General features: G+C 41.6%; 1 pseudogene; it reads left to right on the top strand.

The window, feature by feature from the left end:
• LOC124032398 overlaps window positions 1-27,500 on the top strand; it is a 170,936-nt pseudogene that overhangs the window by 120,503 nt on the left and 22,933 nt on the right.

Below are 27,500 nucleotides of genomic sequence, written 5' to 3'. Positions count from 1 at the left end.
CATCTTCTCCTCCAAAACACTATTGTTTTCTCCCCTCTCCATCTCCTCCTCCAAAAAACTATTGTTTTCTCCCCTCTCCATCTCCTCCTCCAAAAAACTATTGTTTTCTCCCCTCTCCATCTCCATCTTCTCCTCCAAAAAACTATTGTTTTCTCCCCTCTCTCCCCTCTCCATCTCCTCCTCCAAAAAACTATTGTTTTCTCTCCATCTCCATCTTCTCCTCCAAAAAACTATTGTTTTCTCCCCTCTCCATCTCCTCCTCCAAAAAACTATTGTTTTCTCCTCTCTCCCCTCTCCATCTTCTCCTCCAAAAAACTATTGTTTTCTCCCCTCTCCATCTTCTCCTCCAAAAAACTATTGTTTTCTCCCCTCTCCATCTCCTCCTCCAAAAAACTATTGTTTTCTCCCCTCTCCATCTCCATCTCCTCCTCCAAAAAACTATTGTTTTCTCTCCATCTCCATCTTCTCCTCCAAAAAACTATTGTTTTCTCTCCATCTCCATCTTCTCCTCCAAAAAACTATTGTTTTCTCCCCTCTCCATCTCCATCTTCTCCTCCAAAAAACTATTGTTTTCTCCCCTCTCCATCTCCATCTTCTCCTCCAAAAAACTATTGTTTTCTCCCCTCTCCATCTCCATCTTCTCCTCCAAAAAACTATTGTTTTCTCCCCTCTCTCCCCTCTCCATCTTCTCCTCCAAAAAACTATTGTTTTCTCCCCTCTCCATCTCCTCCTCCAAAAAACTATTGTTTTCTCCCCTCTCCATCTCCATCTCCTCCTCCAAAAAACTATTGTTTTCTCTCCCTTTCCATCTCCATCTCCCTCCTCCAAAAAACTATTGTTTTCTCCCCTCTCCATCTCCATCTCCTCCCTCTCCATCTCCTCCTCCAAAAACTATTGTTTTCTCCCTCTCCATCTCCTCCTCCAAAAAACTATTGTTTTCTCCCCCTCTCCATCTCCTCCTCCAAAAAACTATTGTTTTTTCCATCTCCTCCTCCAAAAACTCTCCATCTCCTCCTCCAAAAAACTATTGTTTTCTCCCTCTCCATCTCCCTCTCCTCCAAAAAACTATTGTTTTCTCCCCCCTCTCCTCTCCATCTCCTCCTCCAAAAAATTGTTTTCTCCTCTCCTCTCCATCTCCTCCTCCAAAAAACTATTGTTTTCTCTCCCTCCTCCTCAAAAAACATCTCCATCTCCTCCTCCAAAAAACTATTGTTTTCTCCCCTCTCCATCTCCATCTCCTCCTCCAAAAAACTATTGTTTTCTCCCCTCTCCATCTCCTCCTCCAAAAAACTATTGTTTTCTGCCCTCTCCATCTCCATCTCCTCCTCCAAAAAACTATTGTTTTCTCCCCTCTCCATCTCCATCTCCTCCTCCAAAAAACTATTGTTTTCTCCCCTCTCCATCTCCATCTCCTCCTCCAAAAAACTCCCTCCATCTCCATCTCCTCCTCCAAAAAACTATTGTTTTCTCCCTCTCCATCTCCATCTCCTCCTCCAAAAAACTATTGTTTTCTCCCCTCTCCATCTCCATCTCCTCCTCAAAAAACTATTGTTTTCTCCCTCTCCATCTCCATCTCCTCCTCCAAAAAACTATTGTTTTCTCCCTCTCCATCTCCATCTCCTCCTCCAAAAAACTATTGTTTTCTCCCTCTCCATCTCCATCTCCTCCTCCCAAAAAACTATTGTTTTTTCTCCATCTCCTCTCCATCTCCATCTCCTCCTCCAAAAAACTATTGTTTTCTCCCCTCTCCATCTCCATCTCCTCCTCCAAAAAACTATTGTTTTCTCCCCTCTCCATCTCCATCTCCTCCTCCAAAAAACTATTGTTTTCTCCCCTCTCCATCTCCTCTCCATTGTTTTCTCCTCCATCTCCATCTTCTCCTCCAAAAAACTATTGTTTTCTCCCCTCTCCATCTCCATCTCCTCCTCCAAAAAACTATTGTTTTCTCCCCTCTCCATCTCCATCTCCTCCTCCAAAAAACTATTGTTTTCTCCCCTCTCCATCTCCATCTCCTCCTCCAAAAAACTATTGTTTTCTCCCCTCTCCATCTCCATCTCCTCCTCCAAAAAACTATTGTTTTCTCCCCTCTCCATCTCCATCTTCTCCTCCAAAAAACTATTGTTTTCTCCGCTTTCCTCTGACTCCATACTCTCATCATATCTGTCATCCTCTTCTCCATATCTGTCATCCTTTTCTCCATATCTCTCGTCCTCTTCCTCATACTTGTCATCCTCTTCTCCATATGTGTCTATTCTCTTCTACATGTCTCTACTCTCTCCATAGAAGTACAAGTACTCCTCAATTTCACATCTCATATTGGAAAGACTACTGCGTTCCAAACTCAGAACATTCCTTAGTTTGTTCCCACAACACAGAAACGGTGCAGTTGTACTGATGATTATTTAAGTGATAATCCCTCCCTATCCCTCACTCTCTCCCTCCCTATCCCTCACTCTCTCCCTCCCTATCCCTCACTCTCTCCCTGCCAGAGAAGCAGATGCACTCTCTCTCTCCCTCCCTATCCCTCACTCTCTCCCTATCCCTCACTCTCTCCCTCCGTATCCCTCACTCTCTCCCTCCCTATCCTTCACTTTCTCCCTCCCTATCCCTCACTCTCTCCCTCCCTCTCCTTCACTCTCTCCCTGCCAGAGAAGCAGATGTTTGAAGGATATATTAGAACGGGTGTTGTTAGCAAATATATCCTCCAAACACTGGCTTCGACAGTATTTATATTATTTATGTATTTATTTATATGAGTTATATTATTTATTATTATTATTTATTTATATTATTATTATTTATTTATATTATTTATGTATTTATTTATATGAGTTATATTATTTATTTATATTATGTATTTATATTATTATTATTTATTTATATTATTTATTTATATTATTATTTATTTATTTATATTATTTATTTATTTATTTATATTATTATATTATTTATTTATTTATTGATATTATTATCTATTTCTATTATTATTTATTATTTATATTATTTATTTATATTATTATTTATTTATATTATTTATTTATATTATTATTTATTTATATTATTTATTTATATTATTTATTTATATTATTATTAATTTATATTATTATTTATTTATATTATTATTTATTTATATTATTTATTTATATTATTATTAATTTATTTATATTATTATTTATTTATATTATTATTTATTTATTTATTTATATTATTATTTATTTATATTATTATTTATTTATATTATTATTTATTTATTTATTTATATTATTATTTATTTGTTTATATTATTTATTTATTTTTATGTTATGAGAACATTTCCTGCAACCTAAAGAATGATCAACATATTCAACATATTTTTATTAAAAATATATATTTGGATTAATTTGTTGATACTATAACATCTTTTTAGAAGATATAGTCCCAAAACAAATCTAGGGTTGCTAGGTAACCAATACGGCTGGTCGTTCATTCTATTGGTTCTGTTTCCAGAGACGTGACCCAGTCTGTTCAGTCTTTTTGTTCTGTATCTATGGACGCGACCCAGTAGTTCAGTCTTGTTGTTCTGTATCTATGGACGCAACCCAGTCTGTTCAGTCTTGTTGTTCTGTATCTATGGACGCGACCCAGTCGTTCAGTCTTGTTGTTCTGTATCTATGGACGCGACCCAGTCGTTCAGTCTTGTTGTTCTGTATCTATGGACGCGACCCAGTCGTTCAGTCTTGTTGTTCTGTATCTATGGACGCGACCCAGTCGTTCAGTCTTGTTGTTCTGTATCTATGGACGCGACCCAGTCTGTTCAGTCTTTTTGTTCTGTATCTATGGACGCGACCCAGTCGTTCAGTCTTGTTGTTCTGTATCTATGGACGCGACCCAGTCGTTCAGTCTTGTTGTTCTGTATCTATGGACACGACCCAGTCGTTCAGTCTTGTTGTTCTGTATCTATGGATGCGACCCAGTCGTTCAGTCTTGTTGTTCTGTATCTATGGACGCGACCCAGTCGTTCAGTCTTGTTGTTCTGTATCTATGGACGCGACCCAGTCTGTTCAGTCTTTTTGTTCTGTATCTATGGACGCGACCCAGTCGTTCAGTCTTGTTGTTCTGTATCTATGGACGCGACCCAGTCGTTCAGTCTTGTTGTTCTGTATCTATGGACGCGACCCAGTCGTTCAGTCTTGTTGTTCTGTATCTATGGACGCGACCCAGTCGTTCAGTCTTGTTGTTCTGTATCTATGGACGCGACCCAGTCGTTCAGTCTTGTTGTTCTGTATCTATGGACGCGACCCAGTCGTTCAGTCTTGTTGTTCTGTATCTATGGACGCGACCCAGTCGTTCAGTCTTGTTGTTCTGTATCTATGGACGCGACCCAGTCGTTCAGTCTTGTTGTTCTGTATCTATGGAGTCTTGTTGTTCTGTATCTATGGACGCGACCCAGTCGTTCAGTCTTGTTGTTCTGTATCTATGGACGCGACCCAGTCGTTCAGTCTTGTTGTTCTGTATCTATGGACGCGACCCAGTCGTTCAGTCTTGTTGTTCTGTATCTATGGACGCGACCCAGTCGTTCAGTCTTGTTGTTCTGTATCTATGGACGCGACCCAGTCGTTCAGTCTTGTTGTTCTGTATCTATGGACACGACCCAGTCGTTCAGTCTTGTTGTTCTGTATCTATGGACACGACCCAGTCGTTCAGTCTTGTTGTTCTGTATCTATGGACGCGACCCAGTCGTTCAGTCTTGTTGTTCTGTATCTATGGACGCGACCCAGTCGTTCAGTCTTGTTGTTCTGTATCTATGGACGCCACCCAATCGTTAGCTCTAAATGTTCCGTTTCCATGATGGCTGGCAACGTTCTTATCCCTTGCTTGCTAGCTAGCCAACATTGGCTAACACAGTGATGTTAAACAGCTCAGCCAGAATAACAGCAAAGTAGCTGTGTTTGTTTGTTCCATAACAATAATGTGAGATTTTGCCTGGTACAGATCATTTGCTCACTTGCCAGGACACTTTTCAGAAAAGATAGCCAACTACACAACACAATCACCTCAAACTGAAGATGGAATAACAGCAAACTAGCTGGATTTTGTGTTTTCTTTGTGTATATCCATAAAAGTAGAATGCTGATTCATGATTTCGACTGGCTGAGAACAAAATGCCAGCCTATCTGCCTCCTTCCTTCATTACAATGAGGACAGCTGGAGACCTCATTTAAATATTGAAACAATGTTGCAAATGTCGGAGAGAGACAACCAATGGCTAGTTCAAAAAGAAATGGGAGATGATGTCTTGATGTTTTTTACAGTGTAGATCCTAGTATACAAAGGACCTGGCTGAGCTGATGAGACAGTGGATTGCACAGTCAGATGGAACAGAGTAAATAGGCCTTTTAAGGTCATAGATTTAGCCGGTGGTAACTTGTGGAATGGACATCGGCTGGAATGCGGTTTTAACCAACCAGCATCCAGGACTAGACCCACCCGTTGTATAAACAATGAGTAACAACTTGCTAGGTGTGGCTGGTAGGTGGCTGATAGGATGGTAATGAGGGTACAGCGTTGCTGGTAGGTGGCTGATAGGATGGTAATGAGGGTACAGCGTTGCTGGTAGGTGGCTGATAGGATGGTAATGAGGGTACAGCGTTGCTGGTAGGTGGCTGATAGGATTGCAATGAGGGTACAGCGTTGCTGGTAGGTGGCTGATAGGATGGTAATGAGGGTACAGCGTTGCTGGTAGGTGGCTGATAGGATTGCAATGAGGGTACAGCGTTGCTGGTAGGTGGCTGATAGGATTGCAATGAGGGTACAGCGTTGCTGGTAGGTGGCTGATAGGATGGCAATGAGGGCACACAAACCATGCTGGCATATTTATTCAAAATAAAAATGTATTTAAAATAAAAGTCTCACAAAGCTGGTACTCACCTTAAATGAATCTAGTATTAGACTTAACTTACATTTACATTTACATTTAAGTCATTTAGCAGACGCTCTTATCCAGAGCGACTTACAAATTGGTGCATTCATCTTATGACATCCAGTGGAACAGCCACTTTACAATAGTGCATCTAAATCTTTTAAGGGGGGGGTAGAAGGATTACTTTATCCTATCCTAGGTATTCCTTAAAGAGGTGGGGTTTCAGGTGTCTCCGGAAGGTGGTGATTGACTCCGCTGTCCTGGCGTCGTGAGGGGGTTTGTTCCACCATTGGGGGGCCAGAGCAGCGAACAGTTTTGACTGGGCTGAGCGGGAACTTTCCCTCCTCAGTGGTAGGGAGGCAAGCAGGCCAGAGGTGGATGAACGCAGTGCCCTTGTTTGGGTGTAGGGCCTGATCAGAGCCTGGAGGTACTGAGGTGCCGTTCCCCTCACAGCTCCGTAGGCAAGCACTATGGTCTTGTAGCGGATGCGAGCTTCAACTGGAAGCCAGTGGAGAGAGCGGAGGAGCGGGGTGACGTGAGAGAACTTGGGAAGGTTGAACACCAGACGGGCTGCGGTGTTCTGGATGAGTTGTAGGGGTTTAATGGCACAGGCAGGGAGCCCAGCCAACAGCGAGTTGCAGTAATCCAGACGAGAGATGACAAGTGCCTGGATTAGGACCTGCGCCGCTTCCTGTGTGAGGCAGGGTCGTACTCTGTGGATGTTGTAGAGCATGAACCTACAGGAACGGGCCACCACCTTGATGTTAGTTGAGAACGACAGGGTGTTGTCCAGGATCACGCCAAGGTTCTTAGCGCTCTGGGAGGAGGACACAATGGAGTTGTCAACCGTGATGGCGAGATCATGGAACGGGCAGTCCTTCCCCGGGAGGAAGAGCAGCTCCGTCTTGCCGAGGTTCAGCTTGAGGTGGTGATCCGTCATCCACACTGATATGTCAGCCAGACATGCAGAGATGCGATTCGCCACCTGGTCATCAGAAGGGGGAAAGGAGAAGATTAATTGTGTGTCGTCTGCATAGCAATGATAGGAGAGACCATGTGAGGTTATGACAGAGCCAAGTGACTTGGTGTATAGCGAGAATAGGAGAGGGCCTAGAACAGAGCCCTGGGGGACACCAGTGGTGAGAGCGCGTGGTGAGGAGACAGATTCTCGCCACGCCACCTGGTAGGAGCGACCTGTCAGGTAGGACGCAATCCAAGCGTGGGCCGTGCCGGAGATGCCCAACTCGGAGAGGGTGGAGAGGAGGATCTGATGGTTCACAGTATCGAAGGCAGCCGATAGGTCAAGAAGGATGAGAGCAGAGGAGAGAGAGTTAGCTTTAGCAGTGCGGAGCGCCTCCGTGATACAGAGAAGAGCAGTCTCAGTTGAATGACTAGTCTTGAAACCTGACTGATTTGGATCAAGAAGGTCATTCTGAGAGAGATAGCGGGAGAGCTGGCCAAGGACGGCGCGTTCAAGAGTTTTGGAGAGAAAAAAAAGAAGGGATACTGGTCTGTAGTTGTTGACATCGGAGGGATCGAGTGTAGGTTTTTTCAGAAGAGGTGCAACTCTCGCTCTCTTGAAGATGGAAGGGACGTAGCCAGCGGTCAGGGATGAGTTGATGAGCGAGGTGAGGTAAGGGAGAAGGTCTCCGGAAATGGTCTGGAGTAGAGAGGAGGGGATGGGGTCAAGCGGGCAGGTTGTTGGGCGGCCGGCCGTCACAAGACGCGAGATTTCATCTGGAGAGAGAGGGGAGAAAGAGGTCAGAGCACAGGGTAGGGCAGTGTGAGCAGAACCAGCGGTGTCGTTTGACTTAGCAAACGAGGATCGTATGTCGTCGACCTTCTTTTCAAAATGGTTGACGAAGTCATCTGCAGAGAGGGAGGAGGAGGGGGGGGATTCAGGAGGGAGGAGAAGGTGGCAAAGAGCTTCCTAGGGTTAGAGGCAGATGCTTGGAATTTAGAGTGGTAGAAAGTGGCTTTAGCAGCAGAGACAGAAGAGGAAAATGTAGACAGGAGGGAGTGAAAGGATGCCAGGTCCGCAGGGAGGCGAGTTTTCCTCCATTTCCGCTCGGCTGCCCGGAGCCCTGTTCTGTGAGCTCGCAATGAGTCGTCGAGCCACGGAGCGGGAGGGGAGGACCGAGCCGGCCTGGAGGATAGGGGGCATAGAGAGTCAAAGGATGCAGAAAGGGAGGAGAGGAGGGTTGAGGAGGCAGAATCAGGAGATAGGTTGGAGAAGGTTTGAGCAGAGGGAAGAGATGATAGGATGGAAGAGGAGAGAGTAGCGGGGGAGAGAGAGCGGAGGTTGGGACGGCGCGATACCATCCGAGTAGGGGCAGTGTGAGAAGTGTTGGATGAGAGCGAGAGGGAAAAGGATACAAGGTAGTGGTCGGAGACTTGGAGGGAGTTGCAATGAGGTTAGTGGAAGAACAGCATCTAGTAAAGATGAGGTCGAGCGTATTGCCTGCCTTGTGAGTAGGGGGGGAAGGTGAGAGGGCGAGGTCAAAAGAGGAGAGGAGTGGAAAGAAGGAGGCAGAGAGGAATGAGTCAAAGGTAGACGTGGGGAGGTTAAAGTCGCCCAGAACTGTGAGAGGTGAGCCATCCTCAGGAAAGGAGCTTATTAAGGCATCAAGCTCATTGATGAACTCTCCGAGGGAACCTGGAGGGCGATAAATGATAAGGATGTTAAGCTTGAAAGGGCTGGTAACTGTGATAGCATGGAATTCAAAGGAGGCGATAGACAGATGGGTAATGGGAGAAAGAGAGAATGACCACTTGGGAGAGATGAGGATCCCGGTGCCACCACCCCGCTGACCAGAAGCTCTCGGGGTGTGCGAGAACACGTGGGCGGACGAAGAGAGAGCAGTGGGAGTAGCAGTGTTATCTGTGGTGATCCATGTTTCCGTCAGTGCCAAGAAGTCGAGGGACTGGAGGGAGGCATAGGCTGAGATGAACTCTGCCTTGTTGGCCGCAGATCGGCAGTTCCAGAGGCTACCGGAGACCTGGAACTCCACGTGGGTCGTGCGCGCTGGGACCACCAGATTAGGGTGGCCGCGGCCACGCGGTGTGGAGCGTTTGTATGGTCTGTGCAGAGAGGAGAGAACAGGGATAGACAGACACATAGTTGACAGGCTACAGAAGAGGCTACGCTAATGCAAAGGAGATTGGAATGACAAGTGGACTACACGTCTCGAATGTTCAGAAAGTTAAGCTTACGTAGCAGGAATCTTATTGACTAAAATGATTAAAATGATACAGTACTGCTGAAGTAGGCTAGCTGGCAGTGGCTGCGTTGTTGACTTTGTAGGCTAGCTGGCAGTGGCTGCGTTGTTGACACTACACTAATCAAATCGTTCCGTTGAGTGTAATAGTTTCTACAGTGCTGCTATTCGGGGGTTAGCTGGCTAGCTAGCAGTGTTGTTTACGTTACGTTGCGTCAAAAGAGCGACAATAGCTGGCTAGCTAACCTAGAGAGTCGCTCTAGACTACACAATTATCTTTGATACAAAGACGGCTATGTAGCTAGCTATGTAGCTAGCTACGATCAAACAAATCAAACCGTTGTACTGTAATGAAATGAAGTGAAAATGTGATACTACCTGTGGAGCGAAGCGGAATGCGACCGGGTTGTTCTATTCGGTAGACGTTGGCTAGCTGTTGGCTAGCTAGCAGTGTCTCCTACGTTAAGGACGACAAATAGCTGGCTAGCTAACCTCGGTAAATTAAGATAATCACTCTAAGACTACACACTCTAAACTACACAATTATCTTGGATACGAAGACAGCAAAGACAGCTATGTAGCTAGCTAACACTACACTAATCAAGTCGTTCAGTTGAGTGTAATAGTTTCTACAGTGCTGCTATTCGGTGGACGTTTGCTAGCTGGCTAGCTGCTGGGCAAATAGCAGTGAAGACTACGTTAGGATGATGAAATACGATAATTACAATTATCTTTGATACAAAGATGGCTATGTAGATAGCTAAGAAGAAATTGCTAAGATTAGACAAATCAAACCGTTGTACTATAATGAAATGTAATGAAATGTAATGAAAAAGTTATACTACCTGCGGAGCGAAGTGCGGATGCGACCGCTCGCTCCAACCCGGAAGTAGATTCAACTTGACTGTCACAGTGGTCTCCTAGCTACAGCTGACAAAGCCTCCTCAACAACACCTCTCAACAACTGGATTTGGTTGTTACGGTTACCGTATTACCGGCACACCGGCAATCATGAGTCATAACCGCAGTCCAATTCCACGTGAGTCACAGAGTAATCTTCTTTTATACAACCTGGATATGCGTTGGTGACAAACAAAACCCACCTCGCTAACGACCATCATGTAGCCAGCAGCTAACGTTAGTCAAACAAAACCCACCTCGCCACGACCATCATGTAGCCAGCAGCTAACGTTAGTCAAACAAAATCCACCTCGCTAACGACCATCATGTAGCCAGCAGCTAACGTTAGTCAAACAAAACCCACCTCGCTAACGACCATCATGTAGCCAGCAGCTAACGTTAGTCAAACAAAACCCACCTCGCCACGACCATCATGTAGCCAGCAGCTAACGTTAGTCAAACAAAACCCACCTCGCTAACGACCATCATGTAGCCAGCAGCTAACGTTAGTCAAACAAAACCCACCTCGCCACGACCATCATGTAGCCAGCAGCTAATGTTAGTCAAACAAAACCCACCTCGCTAACGACCATCATGTAGCTAGCAGCTAACGTTAGTCAAACAAAACCCACCTCGCTAACGACCATCATGTAGCCAGCAGCTAACGTTAGTCAAACAAAACCCACCTCGCCACGACCATCATGTAGCCAGCAGCTAATGTTAGTCAAACAAAACCCACCTCGCTAACGACCATCATGTAGCTAGCAGCTAACGTTAGTCAAACAAAACCCACCTCGCTAACGACCATCATGTAGCCAGCTGCTAACGTTAGTCAAACAAAACCCACCTCGCCACGACCATCATGTAGCCAGCAGCTAACGTTAGTCAAACAAAACCCACCTCGCTAACGACCATCATGTAGCTAGCAGCTAACGTTAGTCAAACAAAACCCACCTCGCTAACGACCATCATGTAGCCAGCAGCTAACGTTAGTCAAACAAAACCCACCTCGCCACGACCATCATGTAGCCAGCAGCTAACGTTAGTCAAACAAAACCCACCTCGCCACGACCATCATGTAGCCAGCAGCTAACGTTAGTCAAACAAAACCCACCTCGCCACGACCATCATGTAGCCAGCAGCTAACATTAGTCAAACAAAACCCACCTCGCCACGACCATCATGTAGCCAGCAGCTAACGTTAGTCAAACAAAACCCACCTCGCCACGACCATCATGTAGCCAGCAGCTAACGTTAGTCAAACAAAACCCACCTCGCCACGACCATCATGTAGCCAGCAGCTAACGTTAGTCAAACAAAACCCACCTCGCTAACGACCATCATGTAGCCAGCAGCTAACGTTAGTCAAACAAAACCCACCTCGCTAACGACCATCATGTAGCCAGCAGCTAACGTTAGTCAAACAAAACCCACCTCGCTAACGACCATCATGTAGCCAGCAGCTAACATTAGTCAAACAAAACCCACCTCGCTAACGACCATCATGTAGCCAGCAGCTAACGTTAGTCAAACAAAACCCACCTCGCTAACGACCATCATGTAGCCAGCAGCTAACGTTAGTCAAACAAAACCCACCTCGCTAACGACCATCATGTAGCCAGCAGCTAACGTTAGTCAAACAAAACCCACCTCGCCACGACCATCATGTAGCCAGCAGCTAACGTTAGTCAAACAAAACCCACCTCGCTAACGACCATCATGTAGCCAGCAGCTAACGTTAGTCAAACAAAACCCACCTCGCCACGACCATCATGTAGCCAGCAGCTAACGTTAGTCAAACAAAACCCACCTCGCCACGACCATCATGTAGCCAGCAGCTAACGTTAGTCAAACAAAACCCACCTCGCTAACGACCATCATGTAGCCAGCAGCTAACGTTAGTCAAACAAAACCCACCTCGCTAACGACCATCATGTAGCCAGCAGCTAACGTTAGTCAAACAAAACCCACCTCGCCACGACCATCATGTAGCCAGCAGCTAACGTTAGTCAAACAAAACCCACCTCGCCACGACCATCATGTAGCCAGCAGCTAACGTTAGTCAAACAAAACCCACCTCGCTAACGACCATCATGTAGCTAGCAGCTAACGTTAGTCAAACAAAACCCACCTCGCCACGACCATCATGTAGCCAGCAGCTAACGTTAGTCATTTAGACACTACAGAATAAAATGTTTGGTTACAGAATAAATAAGATGGAATCATCTGGTGTTGATAACGAAGAGATACTGAAGTTCCTGAACATGTTAGTCAGCCAGTTTGTTAGTCCAGTTAGCGTATTGTTTTATTTCACGTGCAGGTGATTATTCACAAATGTTTTCGATGCAAATTTCACTGTATTAAAAAAAGGTACAAAATCTACAAATTACGCCACAGAGAAGAAGAAGAATTAATGGATTCTAATACCACAGAGCTACACAGACAACATGAACACATTCGTCCAAACCATTACAGATGGATGGCTAATGCAGAAAGAAAGAATGAATGGATTCTAGCACCACAGTCACTTTCACAAATACAGAGCCAGGCAGCCATCTTGCCATCAGTCTTTTTTTAGTCTAGCTAACTACTGGCATAGTGGCACCTACTGATAAGAACTGGTAATGCAGGTTTGGTTAGAATATATAGTGCAATAGAATTCTAGAATGTCTAAATGTCTCATACAGATTAGCTAGGTAAACTTTTATATATTAGGTAGATAAATGTTCTATATTTGGTAAATAAGCATTTTATATTGTGTGTTTGCATTGACCTTATATTGACTGAATCTATTCTCTCCTTACAATATTATTTTTAATGGTTAGTTGAGCTGATCAGTCTTGGCCCAGCCCACCATTTTGTTAAAATGTCATTTTAAAATGTTATAATAGAATAATACCTTCTTAATGGAAAATACATTATTTTCAATGAAAATGTTGAAAAGGGTTTGATTTAATAATTAAATGGATTTTACAGGGTTTCTACTTTTATGAAACGTGTCTTGTATTTTTTTTTGTTCAACGTTCACTTTCTTTACTCATCGTTTGTGTATAGATAGAAAAATGATATTTATAGACGTTGTAACCTTTGTTTACATAACGCTCGGTCCCTGCTACTGTAGTTCACTAACTACAGAATGTATGTTGTCCATTGAAGTTGTTGTCTCTGGCTCTTCTGATAACAAGGTTTGTGGGTTTGTTTGAAAAGGGTTTAATCTGCTTAGGAGTGTTTCCAATTCTCCAATTTGAACAGTCCGTGGAGGGTTTCTTTCATGTGTATGTGTTATTTAAATTTTGAGGAAGTACGTTGTACAACAATTCATGTAGAAAAAACACATGTCAATTATTTTGAATCACATTACTATTTATTAGACATTTATTGAACAAACATAGTTTTACCATATTTTGTTGATAGTCACAAGTGGGGATCAATCCTGGAGTTTTATCCCTGGAATGAATTCACTGCGCTGTGACTAAAAGACAAATGTAAAACCTCTTAGATGTTAAGTCCCCAATATAGTGGACTTTAAGCGGTTCTGGACCGGCTCCTACTGACGTTTTGTTCCCCTTGCAGAGCAAGGGGAACAACCACTAGAAGGCTCAGAGCGAGTGACGTTTGAAACGCTATTAGCGAGCACTAACTAGCTAGCCATTTCACTTCGGTTACACCAGCCTCATCTCGGGAGTTGATAGGCTTGAAGTCATAAACAGCGCAATGCTTGACGCACAATGAAGAGCTGCTGGCAAAACGAACGAAAGTGCTGTTTGAATGAATGTTTACGCGCCTGCTTCTGCCTACCACCGCTCAGTCAGATACTTAGATACTTGTATGCTCAGTCAGATTATATGCAATGCAGGACACGCTAGATAATATCTAGTAATATCATCAACCATGTGTAGTTAACTAGTGATTATGATTGATTGTTTTTTATAAGATAAGTTTAATGCTAGCTAGCAACTTACCTTGGCTTACTGCATTCGCGTAACAGGCAGTCTCCTTGTGGAGTGCAACGAGAGAGAGGCAGGTCATTATTGCGTTGGACAAGTTAATTGTAAGATTTCAAGGATCCCCCGAGCTGACAAGGTGAAAATCTGTCTAGTGGTTAGAGTGGAGGGGAGGCAGGTAGCCTCGTGGTTAGAGCGTTGGACTAGTAACCGGAAGGTTGTAAGTTCAAATTCCCGAGCTGACAAGGTGAAAATCTGTCTAGTGGTTAGAGTGGAGGGGAGGCAGGTAGCCTCGTGGTTAGAGCGTTGGACTAGTAACCGGAAGGTTGTAAGTTCAAATCCCCGAGCTGACAAGGTGAAAATCTGTCATTCTGCCCCTGGACAAGGTAGTTCCTAGGCCATCATTGAAAATAAGAATTTGTTCTTAACTGACTTTCCTAGTTAAATAAAGGTAACAAAAACAAAATTCAAAATTAAATCACAAATCGGCGTCCAAAAATACTAGCCCTGGTTTGGATCATAACTGAAGGATCTCAGTACAAAGTAAAAATCCACTAGAATCATTAGGATCCTGGTGACTAAGTAGCCTACAGGGCTTGAAGATGGCAGATTGTTCTGGGTTTGCTGGGTAAACAGCATCTCTGTCTTGCTCTTATATCCCACAAGGGTATAATCTCTCAATTCCCTGTCCTCTCCTCTCTGTCCTCCCCTCGTCCTGAAAGAGATGAGACTGAGCAACCTCTCTCTCTCCCGGGGAGTTGCATATGAAGCTCAGATATGGTGTGTGATCTCTCCACATTAAACTTTAACACTGAAATTCGCCTCTGCCAGGAATGGACCGATTCCAATGAAGGCAAGAAGAAAGACTCTAGGGCTCATCTCTCTATTCATCTAACTCTATACACACTATGTCTCTATTCATCTCTCTCTATTCATCTAACTCTATACACACTATCTCTCTATTCATCTATCTATTCATCTCTCTCTCTATTCATCTCTCTCTCTATTCATCTATCTATTCATCTCTCTCTCTCTCTATTCATCTATCTATTCATCTCTCTCTCTATTCATCTGTCTATTCATCTCTCTCTCTATTCATCTCTCTCTCTATTCATCTAACTCTCTATTCATCTATCTCTATACATACTCTCTCTCTATTCATCTCTCTCTATTCATCTCTCTCTCTATTCATCTCTCTCTCTATTCATCTATCTATTCAAATCAAATCAAATCAAATTTATTTATATAGCCCTTCGTACATCAGCTGATATCTCAAAGTGCTGTACAGAAACCCAGCCTAAAACCCCAAACAGCAAACAATGCAGGTGTAAAAGCACGGTGGCTAGGAAAAACTCCCTAGAAAGGCCAAAACCTAGGAAGAAACCTAGAGAGGAACCGGGCTATGGGGTGGCCAGTCCTCTTCTGGCTGTGCCGGGTAGAGATTATAACAGAAAATGACCAAGATGTTCAAATGTTCATAAATGACCAGCATGGTCAAATAATAATAAGGCAGAACAGTTGAAACTGGAGCAGCAGCACAGTCAGGTGGACTGGGGACAGCAAGGAGCCATCATGTCAGGTAGTCCTGGGGCACGGTCCTAGGGCTCAGGTCCTCCGAGAGAGAGAAAGAAAGAGAGAATTAGAGAGAGCATATGTGGGGTGGCCAGTCCTCTTCTGGCTGTGCCGGGTGGAGATTATAACAGAACGTGGCCAAGATGTTCAAATGTTCATAAATGACCAGCATGGTTGAATAATAGTAAGGCAGAACAGTTGAAACTGGAGCAGGAGCATGGCCAGGTGGACTGGGGACAGCAAGGAGTCCTCATGTCAGGTAGTCCTGGGACATGGTCCTAGGGCCCAGGCCAGTTGAAACTGGAGCATCAGCATGGCCAGGTGGACTGGGGACAGCAAGGAGTCATCATGTCAGGTAGTCCTGGGGCATGGTTCTAGGGCTCAGGTCCTCCGAGAGAGAGAAAGAAGGAGAGAAGGAGAGAATTAGAGAACGCACACTTAGATTTACACAGGACACCGAATAGGACAGGAGAAGTACTCCAGATAAACAAACTGACCCTAGCCCCCGACACATAAACTACTGCAGCATAAATACTGGAGGCTGAGACAGGAGGGGTCAGGAGACACTGTGGCCCCATCCGAGGACTCCCCCGGACAGGGCCAAACAGGAAGGATATAACCCCACCCACTTTGCCAAAGCACAGCCCCCACACCACTAGAGGAAATCTACAACCACCAACTTACCATCCTGAGATTCAGTATAGCCCACAAAGATCTCCGACACGGTACAACCCAAAGGGGGGAAACCCAGACAGGCCGACCACAACAGTGAATCAACCCACCCAGGTTCATCCCCCCAGGGACGGCATCGAGAGAGCCCCAGCAAGCCAGTGACTCAGCCCCGTAACAGGGTTAGAGGCAGAGAATCCCAGTGGAAAAAGGGGAACCGGCCAGGCAGAGACAGCAAGGGCGGTTCGTTGCTCCAGAGCCTTTCCGTTCACCTTCCCACTCCTGGGCCAGACTACACTCAATCATATGACCCACTGAAGAGATGAGTCTTCAGTAAAGACTAAAGGTTGAGACCGAGTTTGCGTCTCTGACATGGGTCAGACCGTTCCATAAAAATGGAGCTCTATTCAGCCCTGCCTCCAGCTGTTTGCTTAGAAATTCTAGGGACAATTAGGAGGCCTGCGTCTTGTGACCGTAGCGTACGTATAGGTATCTCGGCAGGACCAAATCAGAGAGGTAGGTAGGAGCAAGCCCATGTAATGCTTTGTAGGTTAGCAGTAAAACCTTGAAATCAGCCCTTGCTTTGACAGGAAGCCAGTGTAGAGAGGCTAGCACTGGAGTAATATGATCAAATTTTTTTGGTTCTAGTCATTCTAGCAGCCGTATTTAGCACTAACTGAAGTTTATTTAGTGCTTTATCCGGGTAGCCGGAAAATAGAGCATTGCAGTAGTCTAACCTAGAAGTGACAAAAGCATGGATTAATTTTTCTGCATCATTTTTGGACAGAAAGTTTCTGATTTTTGCAATGTTACGTAGATGGAAAAAAGCTGTCCTCGAAATGGTCTTGATATGTTCTTCAAAAGAGAGATCAGGGAGAGATTCATCTCTCTCTATTCATCTCTCTCTCTATTCATCTATCTATTCATCTCTCTCTATTCATCTCTCTCTATTCATCTCTCTCTCTATTCATCTATCTCTCTATTCATCTCTCTATTCATCTCTCTCTCTATTCATCTCTCTCTATTCATCTCTCTCTCTATTCATCTCTCTCTCTATTCATCTATCTCTCTATTCATCTCTCTCTCTATTCATCTCTCTCTATTCATCTCTCTCTATTAATCTCTCTCTCTATTCATCTATCTCTCTATTCATCTCTCTATTCATCTCTCTCTCTATTCATCTCTCTCTCTCTCTATTCATCTCTCTATCTATTCATCTCTCTATTCATCTATCTATTCATCTCTCTCTCTATTCATCTCTCTCGCTCTCTATTCATCTCTCTATTCATCTCTCTCTATTCATCTCTCTCTCTATTCATCTCTCTCTCTATTCATCTATCTCTCTATTCATCTCTCTATTCATCTCTCTCTCTATTCATCTCTCTCTATTCATCTCTCTCTCTATTCATCTCTCTCTCTATTCATCTATCTCTCTATTCATCTCTCTATTCATCTCTCTCTCTATTCATCTCTCTCTCTATTCATCTATCTCTATTCATCTCTCTCTATTCATCTCTCTCTCTCTCTCTATTCATCTGTCTATCTATTCATCTCTCTATTCATCTATCTCTATTCATCTATCTCTATTCATCTCTCTATCTATTCATCTCTCTATTCATCTATCTATTCATCTCTCTCTCTATTCATCTCTCTCTATTCATCTCTCTCTCTATTCATCTCTCTCTCTATTCATCTATCTCTCTATTCATCTCTCTCTCTATTCATCTCTGTCTATTCATCTCTCTCTATTAATCTATCTCTCTATTCATCTATCTCTCTATTCATCTCTCTATTCATCTCTCTCTCTATTCATCTCTCTCTCTCTCTATTCATCTCTCTCTCTCTCTATTCATCTCTCTATCTATTCATCTCTCTATTCATCTATCTCTATTCATCTATCTCTATTCATCTCTCTATCTATTCATCTCTCTATTCATCTATCTATTCATCTCTCTCTCTATTCATCTCTCTCTATTCATCTCTCTCTCTATTCATCTCTCTCTCTATTCATCTATCTCTCTATTCATCTCTCTCTCTATTCATCTCTCTCTATTCATCTCTCTCTATTCATCTCTCTCTCTATTCATCTATCTCTCTATTCATCTCTCTATTCATCTCTCTCTATTCATCTATCTCTATTCATCTCTCTCTATTCATCTCTCTCTCTCTCTATTCATCTCTCTATCTATTCATCTCTCTATTCATCTATCTCTATTCATCTATCTCTATTCATCTCTCTATCTATTCATCTCTCTATTCATCTATCTATTCATCTCTCTCTATTCATCTCTCTCTCTCTCTATTCATCTCTCTATTCATCTATCTATTCATCTCTCTCTATTCATCTCTCTCTCTCTATTCATCTCTCTCTATTCATCTCTCTCTATTCATCTCTCTCTCTCTCTATTCATCTCTCTATCTATTCATCTCTCTATTCATCTCTCTCTATTCATCTCTCTATTCATCTCTCTATCTATTCATCTCTCTATTCATCTATCTATTCATCTCTCTCTATTCATCTCTCTCTCTATTCATCTCTCTCTATTCATCTCTCTCTATTCATCTCTCTCTCTCTCTATTCATCTCTCTCTATTCATCTCTCTCTATTCATCTCTCTCTCTATTCATCTCTCTATTCATCTATCTCTCTATTCATCTCTATCTATTCATCTCTCTCTCTATTCATCTCTCTCTCTCTCTATTCATCTCTCTATTCATCTCTCTATTCATCTCTCTCTCTATTCATCTCTCTCTCTATTCATCTATCTATTCATCTCTCTCTCTATTCATCTCTCTCTCTATTCATCTCTCTATTCATCTCTCTCTCTATTCATCTCTCTATTCATCTCTCTCTCTATTCATCTCTCTCTCTATTCATCTCTCTCTCTATTCATCTCTCTCTCTATTCATCTCTCTCTCTATTCATCTCTCTATTCATCTCTCTCTCTATTCATCTCTCTCTCTATTCATCTATCTATTCATCTCTCTCTCTATTCATCTCTCTCTCTATTCATCTATCTATTCATCTCTCTCTCTATTCATCTCTCTATCTATTCATCTCTCTATTCATCTCTCTATTCATCTCTCTATTCATCTCTCTCTATTCATCTCTCTCTATTCATCTCTCTCTATTCATCTCTCTCTCTATTCATCTCTCTATTCATCTCTCTATTCATCTCTCTCTATTCATCTCTCTCTATTCATCTCTCTCTATTCATCTCTCTATTCATCTCTCTCTATTCATCTCTCTCTATTCATCTCTCTCTATTCATCTCTCTCTCTATTCATCTCTCTCTATTCATCTCTCTCTATTCATCTCTCTCTATTCATCTCTCTATTCATCTCTCTCTATTCATCTCTCTCTATTCATCTCTCTCTCTATTCATCTCTCTCTCTATTCATCTATCTCTATTCATCTCTCTCTATTCATCTCTCTCTATTCATCTCTCTATTCATCTCTCTCTATTCATCTCTCTATTCATCTCTCTCTATTCATCTCTCTCTATTCATCTCTCTCTATTCATCTCTCTCTATTCATCTCTCTCTATTCATCTCTCTCTCTCTCTATTCATCTCTCTCTATTCATCTATCTCTCTATTCATCTCTCTATTCATCTCTCTCTCTATTCATCTCTCTCTCTCTCTATTCATCTCTCTCTCTCTCTATTCATCTCTCTATCTATTCATCTCTCTATTCATCTATCTCTATTCATCTATCTCTATTCATCTCTCTATCTATTCATCTCTCTATTCATCTATCTATTCATCTCTCTCTCTATTCATCTCTCTCTATTCATCTCTCTCTCTATTCATCTCTCTCTCTATTCATCTATCTCTCTATTCATCTCTCTCTCTATTCATCTCTCTCTATTCATCTCTCTCTATTCATCTCTCTCTCTATTCATCTATCTCTCTATTCATCTCTCTATTCATCTCTCTCTCTATTCATCTATCTCTATTCATCTCTCTCTATTCATCTCTCTCTCTCTCTATTCATCTCTCTATCTATTCATCTCTCTATTCATCTATCTCTATTCATCTATCTCTATTCATCTCTCTATCTATTCATCTCTCTATTCATCTATCTATTCATCTCTCTCTATTCATCTCTCTCTCTCTCTATTCATCTCTCTATTCATCTATCTATTCATCTCTCTCTATTCATCTCTCTCTCTATTCATCTCTCTCTATTCATCTCTCTCTCTCTCTATTCATCTCTCTATCTATTCATCTCTCTATTCATCTCTCTCTATTCATCTCTCTATTCATCTCTCTATCTATTCATCTCTCTATTCATCTATCTATTCATCTCTCTCTATTCATCTCTCTCTCTATTCATCTCTCTCTATTCATCTCTCTCTATTCATCTCTCTCTCTCTCTATTCATCTCTCTCTATTCATCTCTCTCTATTCATCTCTCTCTCTATTCATCTATCTATTCATCTATCTATTCATCTCTCTATTCATCTATCTCTCTATTCATCTCTCTATTCATCTATCTCTCTATTCATCTCTATCTATTCATCTCTCTCTCTATTCATCTCTCTCTCTCTCTATTCATCTCTCTATTCATCTCTCTATTCATCTCTCTCTCTATTCATCTCTCTCTCTATTCATCTATCTATTCATCTCTCTCTCTATTCATCTCTCTCTCTATTCATCTCTCTCTCTATTCATCTCTCTATTCATCTCTCTCTCTATTCATCTCTCTATTCATCTCTCTCTCTATTCATCTCTCTCTCTATTCATCTCTCTCTCTATTCATCTCTCTCTCTATTCATCTCTCTCTCTATTCATCTATCTATTCATCTCTCTCTCTATTCATCTCTCTATCTATTCATCTCTCTATTCATCTCTCTATTCATCTCTCTATTCATCTCTCTCTATTCATCTCTCTCTATTCATCTCTCTCTATTCATCTCTCTCTCTATTCATCTCTCTATTCATCTCTCTATTCATCTCTCTATTCATCTCTCTCTATTCATCTCTCTCTATTCATCTCTCTCTATTCATCTCTCTATTCATCTCTCTCTATTCATCTCTCTATTCATCTCTCTCTATTCATCTCTCTCTCTATTCATCTCTCTCTATTCATCTCTCTATTCATCTCTCTCTATTCATCTCTCTATTCATCTCTCTCTATTCATCTCTCTCTATTCATCTCTCTCTCTATTCATCTCTCTCTCTCTCTATTCATCTCTCTCTATTCATCTCTCTCTATTCATCTCTCTATTCATCTCTCTCTATTCATCTCTCTATTCATCTCTCTCTATTCATCTCTCTCTATTCATCTCTCTCTATTCATCTCTCTCTATTCATCTCTCTCTCTATCCATCTCTCTCTCTCTCTATTCATCTCTCTATCTATTCATCTCTCTATTCATCTCTCTATTCATCTCTCTCTATTCATCTCTCTCTATTCATCTCTCTCTATTCATCTCTCTCTCTCTCTATTCATCTCTCTCTATTCATCTCTCTCTATTCATCTCTCTATATTCATCTCTCTCTCTATTCATCTCTCTCTATTCATCTCTCTCTATTCATCTATCTATTCATCTCTCTATTCATCTCTCTCTATTCATCTCTCTATTCATCTCTCTATTCATCTCTCTCTCTCTATTCATCTCTCTATTCATCTCTCTCTCTCTCTATTCATCTCTCTCTCTCACTCTATTCATCTCTCTATTCATCTCTCTCTCTCTCTATATTCATCTCTATTCATCTCTCTATTCATCTCTCTATTCATCTCTCTCTCTCTCTCTCTATTCATCTCTCTATTCATCTCTCTATTCATCTCTCTCTCTCTCTCTATTCATCTCTCTATTCATCTCTCTATTCATCTCTCTCTATTCATCTCTCTATTCATCTCTCTATTCATCTCTCTCTCTCTCTATTCATCTCTCTATTCATCTCTCTATTCATCTCTCTCTATTCATCTCTCTATTCATCTCTCTATTCATCTCTCTATCTATTCATCTCTCTATTCATCTCTCTCTATTCATCTCTCTATTCATCTCTCTATTCATCTCTCTCTCTCTCTATTCATCTCTCTATTCATCTCTCTATTCATCTCTCTCTCTCTCTATTCATCTCTCTATTCATCTCTCTATTCATCTCTCTCTCTCTCTATTCATCTCTCTATTCATCTCTCTATTCATCTCTCTCTATTCATCTCTCTATTCATCTCTCTATTCATCTCTCTATTCATCTCTCTATTCATCTCTCTCTCTCTCTATTCATCTCTCTATTCATCTCTCTCTCTCTCTATTCATCTCTCTATTCATCTCTCTATTCATCTCTCTATTCATCTCTCTATTCATCTCTCTCTCTCTCTATTCATCTCTCTATTCATCTCTCTATTCATCTCTCTATTCATCTCTCTATTCATCTCTCTCTCTCTCTATTCATCTCTCTATTCATCTCTCTCTCTCTCTATTCATCTCTCTATTCATCTCTCTCTATTCATCTCTCTATTCATCTCTCTATTCATCTCTCTATTCATCTCTCTATTCATCTCTCTCTCTCTCTATTCATCTCTCTATTCATCTCTCTCTCTCTCTATTCATCTCTCTATTCATCTCTCTATTCATCTCTCTCTATTCATCTCTCTATTCATCTCTCTATTCATCTCTCTATCTATTCATCTCTCTATTCATCTCTCTCTATTCATCTCTCTATTCATCTCTCTATTCATCTCTCTCTCTCTCTATTCATCTCTATTCATCTCTCTATTCATCTCTCTCTCTCTCTATTCATCTCTCTATTCATCTCTCTATTCATCTCTCTATTCATCTCTCTATTCATCTCTCTCTCTCTCTATTCATCTCTCTATTCATCTCTCTCTCTCTCTATTCATCTCTCTATTCATCTCTCTATTCATCTCTCTCTATTCATCTCTCTATTCATCTCTCTATTCATCTCTCTATCTATTCATCTCTCTATTCATCTCTCTCTATTCATCTCTCTATTCATCTCTCTATTCATCTCTCTCTCTCTCTATTCATCTCTCTATTCATCTCTCTATTCATCTCTCTCTCTCTCTATTCATCTCTCTATTCATCTCTCTATTCATCTCTCTATTCATCTCTCTCTATTCATCTCTCTATTCATCTCTCTATTCATCTCTCTATTCATCTCTCTATTCATCTCTCTATCTATTCATCTCTCTATTCATCTCTCTCTATTCATCTCTCTATTCATCTCTCTATTCATCTCTCTATTCATCTCTCTATTCATCTCTCTATTCATCTCTCTCTCTCTCTATTCATCTCTCTATTCATCTCTCTATTCATCTCTCTCTATTCATCTCTCTATTCATCTCTCTATTCATCTCTCTATCTATTCATCTCTCTATTCATCTCTCTCTATTCATCTCTCTATTCATCTCTCTCTCTCTCTATTCATCTCTCTATTCATCTCTCTATCTATTCATCTCTCTATTCATCTCTCTCTATTCATCTCTCTCTCTATTCATCTATCTATTCATCTCTCTATTCATCTCTCTCTATTCATCTCTCTATCTATTCATCTCTCTATTCATCTCTCTATCTATTCATCTATCTCTATTCATCTCTCTCTCTATTCATCTATCTATTCATCTCTCTATTCATCTCTCTCTCTATTCATCTCTCTCTCTATTCATCTCTCTCTCTATTCATCTCTCTCTATTCATCTCTCTCTCTATTCATCTCTCTCTCTCTATTCATCTCTCTATTCATCTATCTCTATTCATCTCTCTCTCTATTCATCTATCTATTCATCTCTCTCTCTATTCATCTATCTATTCATCTCTCTCTCTATTCATCTAACTCTCTATTCATCTATCTCTATACATACTCTCTCTCTATTCATCTCTCTCTATTCATCTCTCTCTATTCATCTCTCTATTCATCTCTCTCTATTCATCTCTCTATTCATCTCTCTATTCATCTCTCTCTCTCTATTCATCTCTCTATTCATCTCTCTCTCTCTCTATTCATCTCTCTCTCTCTCTCTATTCATCTCTCTATTCATCTCTCTCTCTCTCTATTCATCTCTCTATTCATCTCTCTCTATTCATCTCTCTATTCATCTCTCTCTCTCTCTATTCATCTCTCTATTCATCTCTCTATTCATCTCTCTCTCTCTCTATTCATCTCTCTATTCATCTCTCTATTCATCTCTCTCTATTCATCTCTCTATTCATCTCTCTATTCATCTCTCTCTCTCTCTATTCATCTCTCTATCTATTCATCTCTCTATTCATCTCTCTCTATTCATCTCTCTATTCATCTCTCTATTCATCTCTCTCTCTCTCTATTCATCTCTCTATCTATTCATCTCTCTATTCATCTCTCTCTATTCATCTCTCTATTCATCTCTCTATTCATCTCTCTCTATTCATCTCTCTATTCATCTCTCTATTCATCTCTCTCTCTCTCTATTCATCTCTCTATTCATCTCTCTATCTATTCATCTCTCTATTCATCTCTCTCTATTCATCTCTCTCTCTATTCATCTATCTATTCATCTCTCTCTCTCTCTATTCATCTCTCTCTCTCTCTCTATTCATCTCTCTATTCATCTCTCTCTCTCTCTATTCATCTCTCTATTCATCTCTCTCTATTCATCTCTCTATTCATCTCTCTATTCATCTCTCTCTCTCTCTATTCATCTCTCTATTCATCTCTCTCTCTCTATTCATCTCTCTATTCATCTCTCTATTCATCTCTCTCTATTCATCTCTCTATTCATCTCTCTATTCATCTCTCTCTCTCTCTATTCATCTCTCTATCTATTCATCTCTCTATTCATCTCTCTCTATTCATCTCTCTATTCATCTCTCTATTCATCTCTCTATTCATCTCTCTCTATTCATCTCTCTATTCATCTCTCTATTCATCTCTCTCTATTCATCTCTCTATTCATCTCTCTATTCATCTCTCTCTCTCTCTATTCATCTCTCTATTCATCTCTCTATCTATTCATCTCTCTATTCATCTCTCTCTATTCATCTCTCTCTCTATTCATCTATCTATTCATCTCTCTATTCATCTCTCTCTATTCATCTCTCTATTCATCTCTCTATCTATTCATCTCTCTATTCATCTCTCTATCTATTCATCTATCTCTATTCATCTCTCTCTCTATTCATCTATCTATTCATCTCTCTCTCTCTATTCATCTCTCTCTCTATTCATCTCTCTCTCTATTCATCTCTCTCTCTATTAATCTCTCTCTATTCATCTCTCTCTCTATTCATCTCTCTCTCTCTATTCATCTCTCTATTCATCTATCTCTATTCATCTCTCTCTCTATTCATCTATCTATTCATCTCTCTCTCTATTCATCTCTCTCTCTATTCATCTATCTATTCATCTCTCTCTCTATTCATCTAACTCTCTATTCATCTATCTCTATACATACTCTCTCTCTATTCATCTCTCTCTCTATTCATCTAACTCTCTATTCATCTATCTCTATACATACTCTCTCTCTATTCATCTCTATCTATTCATCTCTCTCTCTATTCATCTCTCTCTCTATTCATCTCTCTCTATTAATCTCTCTATTCATCTCTCTCTATTCATCTCTCTCTCTATTCATCTAACTCTCTATTCATCTATCTCTATACACACTATGTCTCTATTCATCTATCTCTCTCTATTCCTCTATCTCTCTCTTTCTCTATTCATCTCTCTCTATTCATCTATCTCTATACACTCTCTTTCTATTCATCTATCTATTCATCTAACTCTCTATTCATCTATCTCTCTCTGCCTCTATTCATCTATCTATTCATCCTAACTCTCTATTTATCTATCTCTCTTTGTCTCTATTCATCTCTCTATTCATCTATCTATTAATCTCTCTATTCATCTCTCTCTCTATTCATCTCTCTATTCATCTCTCTATTCATCTCTCTCTATTCATCTCTCTCTCTATTCATCTATCTATCTCTATTCATCTATCTATCTCTCTCTCTGTCTCTATTAATCTATCTCTCTCTCTCTATTAATCTATCTCTCTCTCTCTCTATTAATCTATCTCTCTCTATTCATATCTCTCTCTCTATTCAATTCAATTCAATTTCAATTCAAAGGGCTCTGTCTCTCTATTCATCTCTCTCTCTATTAATCTATCTCTCTCTATTCATCTTTCTCTGTCTCTCTCTCTCTCTGTCCCTCCTCTCTCTCTCTCTCTCTCTGTATCTCTCTCTCTTTTCTCTCTCTCTTTTTTTTCTCTCTCTCCTCCCTCTCTCTATCTCTTTCCCCTGTTCCTGAACAATCAGAGTGTGCTGTGTCCCCTTTTCTTATGAAGTATGTGTGTGTAGAGTACGTTTTTGTCAGAGGAAAGGAGAGGAGAGTTAAGGAGAGGAGACGAGTTATGAGGAAGAGGAGAGATAAGTAAGAAAAGGAGAGATGAGGAGAGGAGAGATAAGGAGAGAGAGAGAGAGGAGAGAGAGGAGAGGAGAGGAGGGGAGAGGAGGAGGAGGAGGAGAGGAGAGGAGGAAGAGGAGAGGGAGGAAAGGAAGGAGGAGAGGAGAGATAAGGAGAGAGAGGAAGGTAGAGGAGGGAGATAAGGGAAAGGAAGGAGGAGAGGAGAGGAGAGATAAGGAAAGGAGAGGAGGGTTAAGGAGAGGAGAGGAGAGGAGAGAGGAGAGGAGGAGGAGAGGAGGAGAGGAGAGGAGAGAGAGATAAGGAAGAGGAGAGGAGAGATAAGGAGAGAGAGGAAGGTAGAGGATGATGGAGATAAGGAAAGGAGAGGAGGGTTAAGGAGAAGAGAGAGGAGAGGGAGAGGAGAGATAAGGAGAGGGAGGAGGAGGGAGAGGAGAGGAGAGGGGAGGAGGAGAGGAGAGGGGGAGAGGAGAGGAGAGGGGAGGGAGAGGAGAGGAGTGGAGAGGGAGAGGAGAGGAGAGGAGAGGAGAGGAGAGGAGAGGAGAGGAGAGGAGAGGAGAGGAGAGATAAGGAAAAGGAGATGAGGAGGGAGTTAAGGAGAGAGAGAAAGGTAGAGGAGTAGAGATAAGGAAAGGAGAGGAGGGTTAAGGAGAGGAGAGGAGAGATAAGGAAGGAGGAGAGGAGAGATAAGGAAAGGAGAGATGAGGAGATGAGAGGAGAGTGAGGAAGGTAGAGGGAGAGGAGAGAGAGAAGGAGAGGAGTCGAGAGGAGGAAGGAGGAGAGGAGGGAGGGGTGGGGAAGAGAGGAGAGGAGATTTAAAGGTGATGAGGAGGAGAGATAAGGAGATGAGGAGATAAGGAGAGGAGAGTTAAGGGGAGAGATAAAGGAGGAGAGGAGAGTTTAGGAGATGAGAGATAAGGATAGG

This window comes from Oncorhynchus gorbuscha, linkage group LG03 (assembly GCF_021184085.1).
Source record: "Oncorhynchus gorbuscha isolate QuinsamMale2020 ecotype Even-year linkage group LG03, OgorEven_v1.0, whole genome shotgun sequence".
NCBI classification, from domain to species: domain Eukaryota; kingdom Metazoa; phylum Chordata; class Actinopteri; order Salmoniformes; family Salmonidae; genus Oncorhynchus; species Oncorhynchus gorbuscha.
Note: the sequence above shows the minus strand (reverse complement) of the source record. Positions and strands in the feature narration are given on the sequence as shown.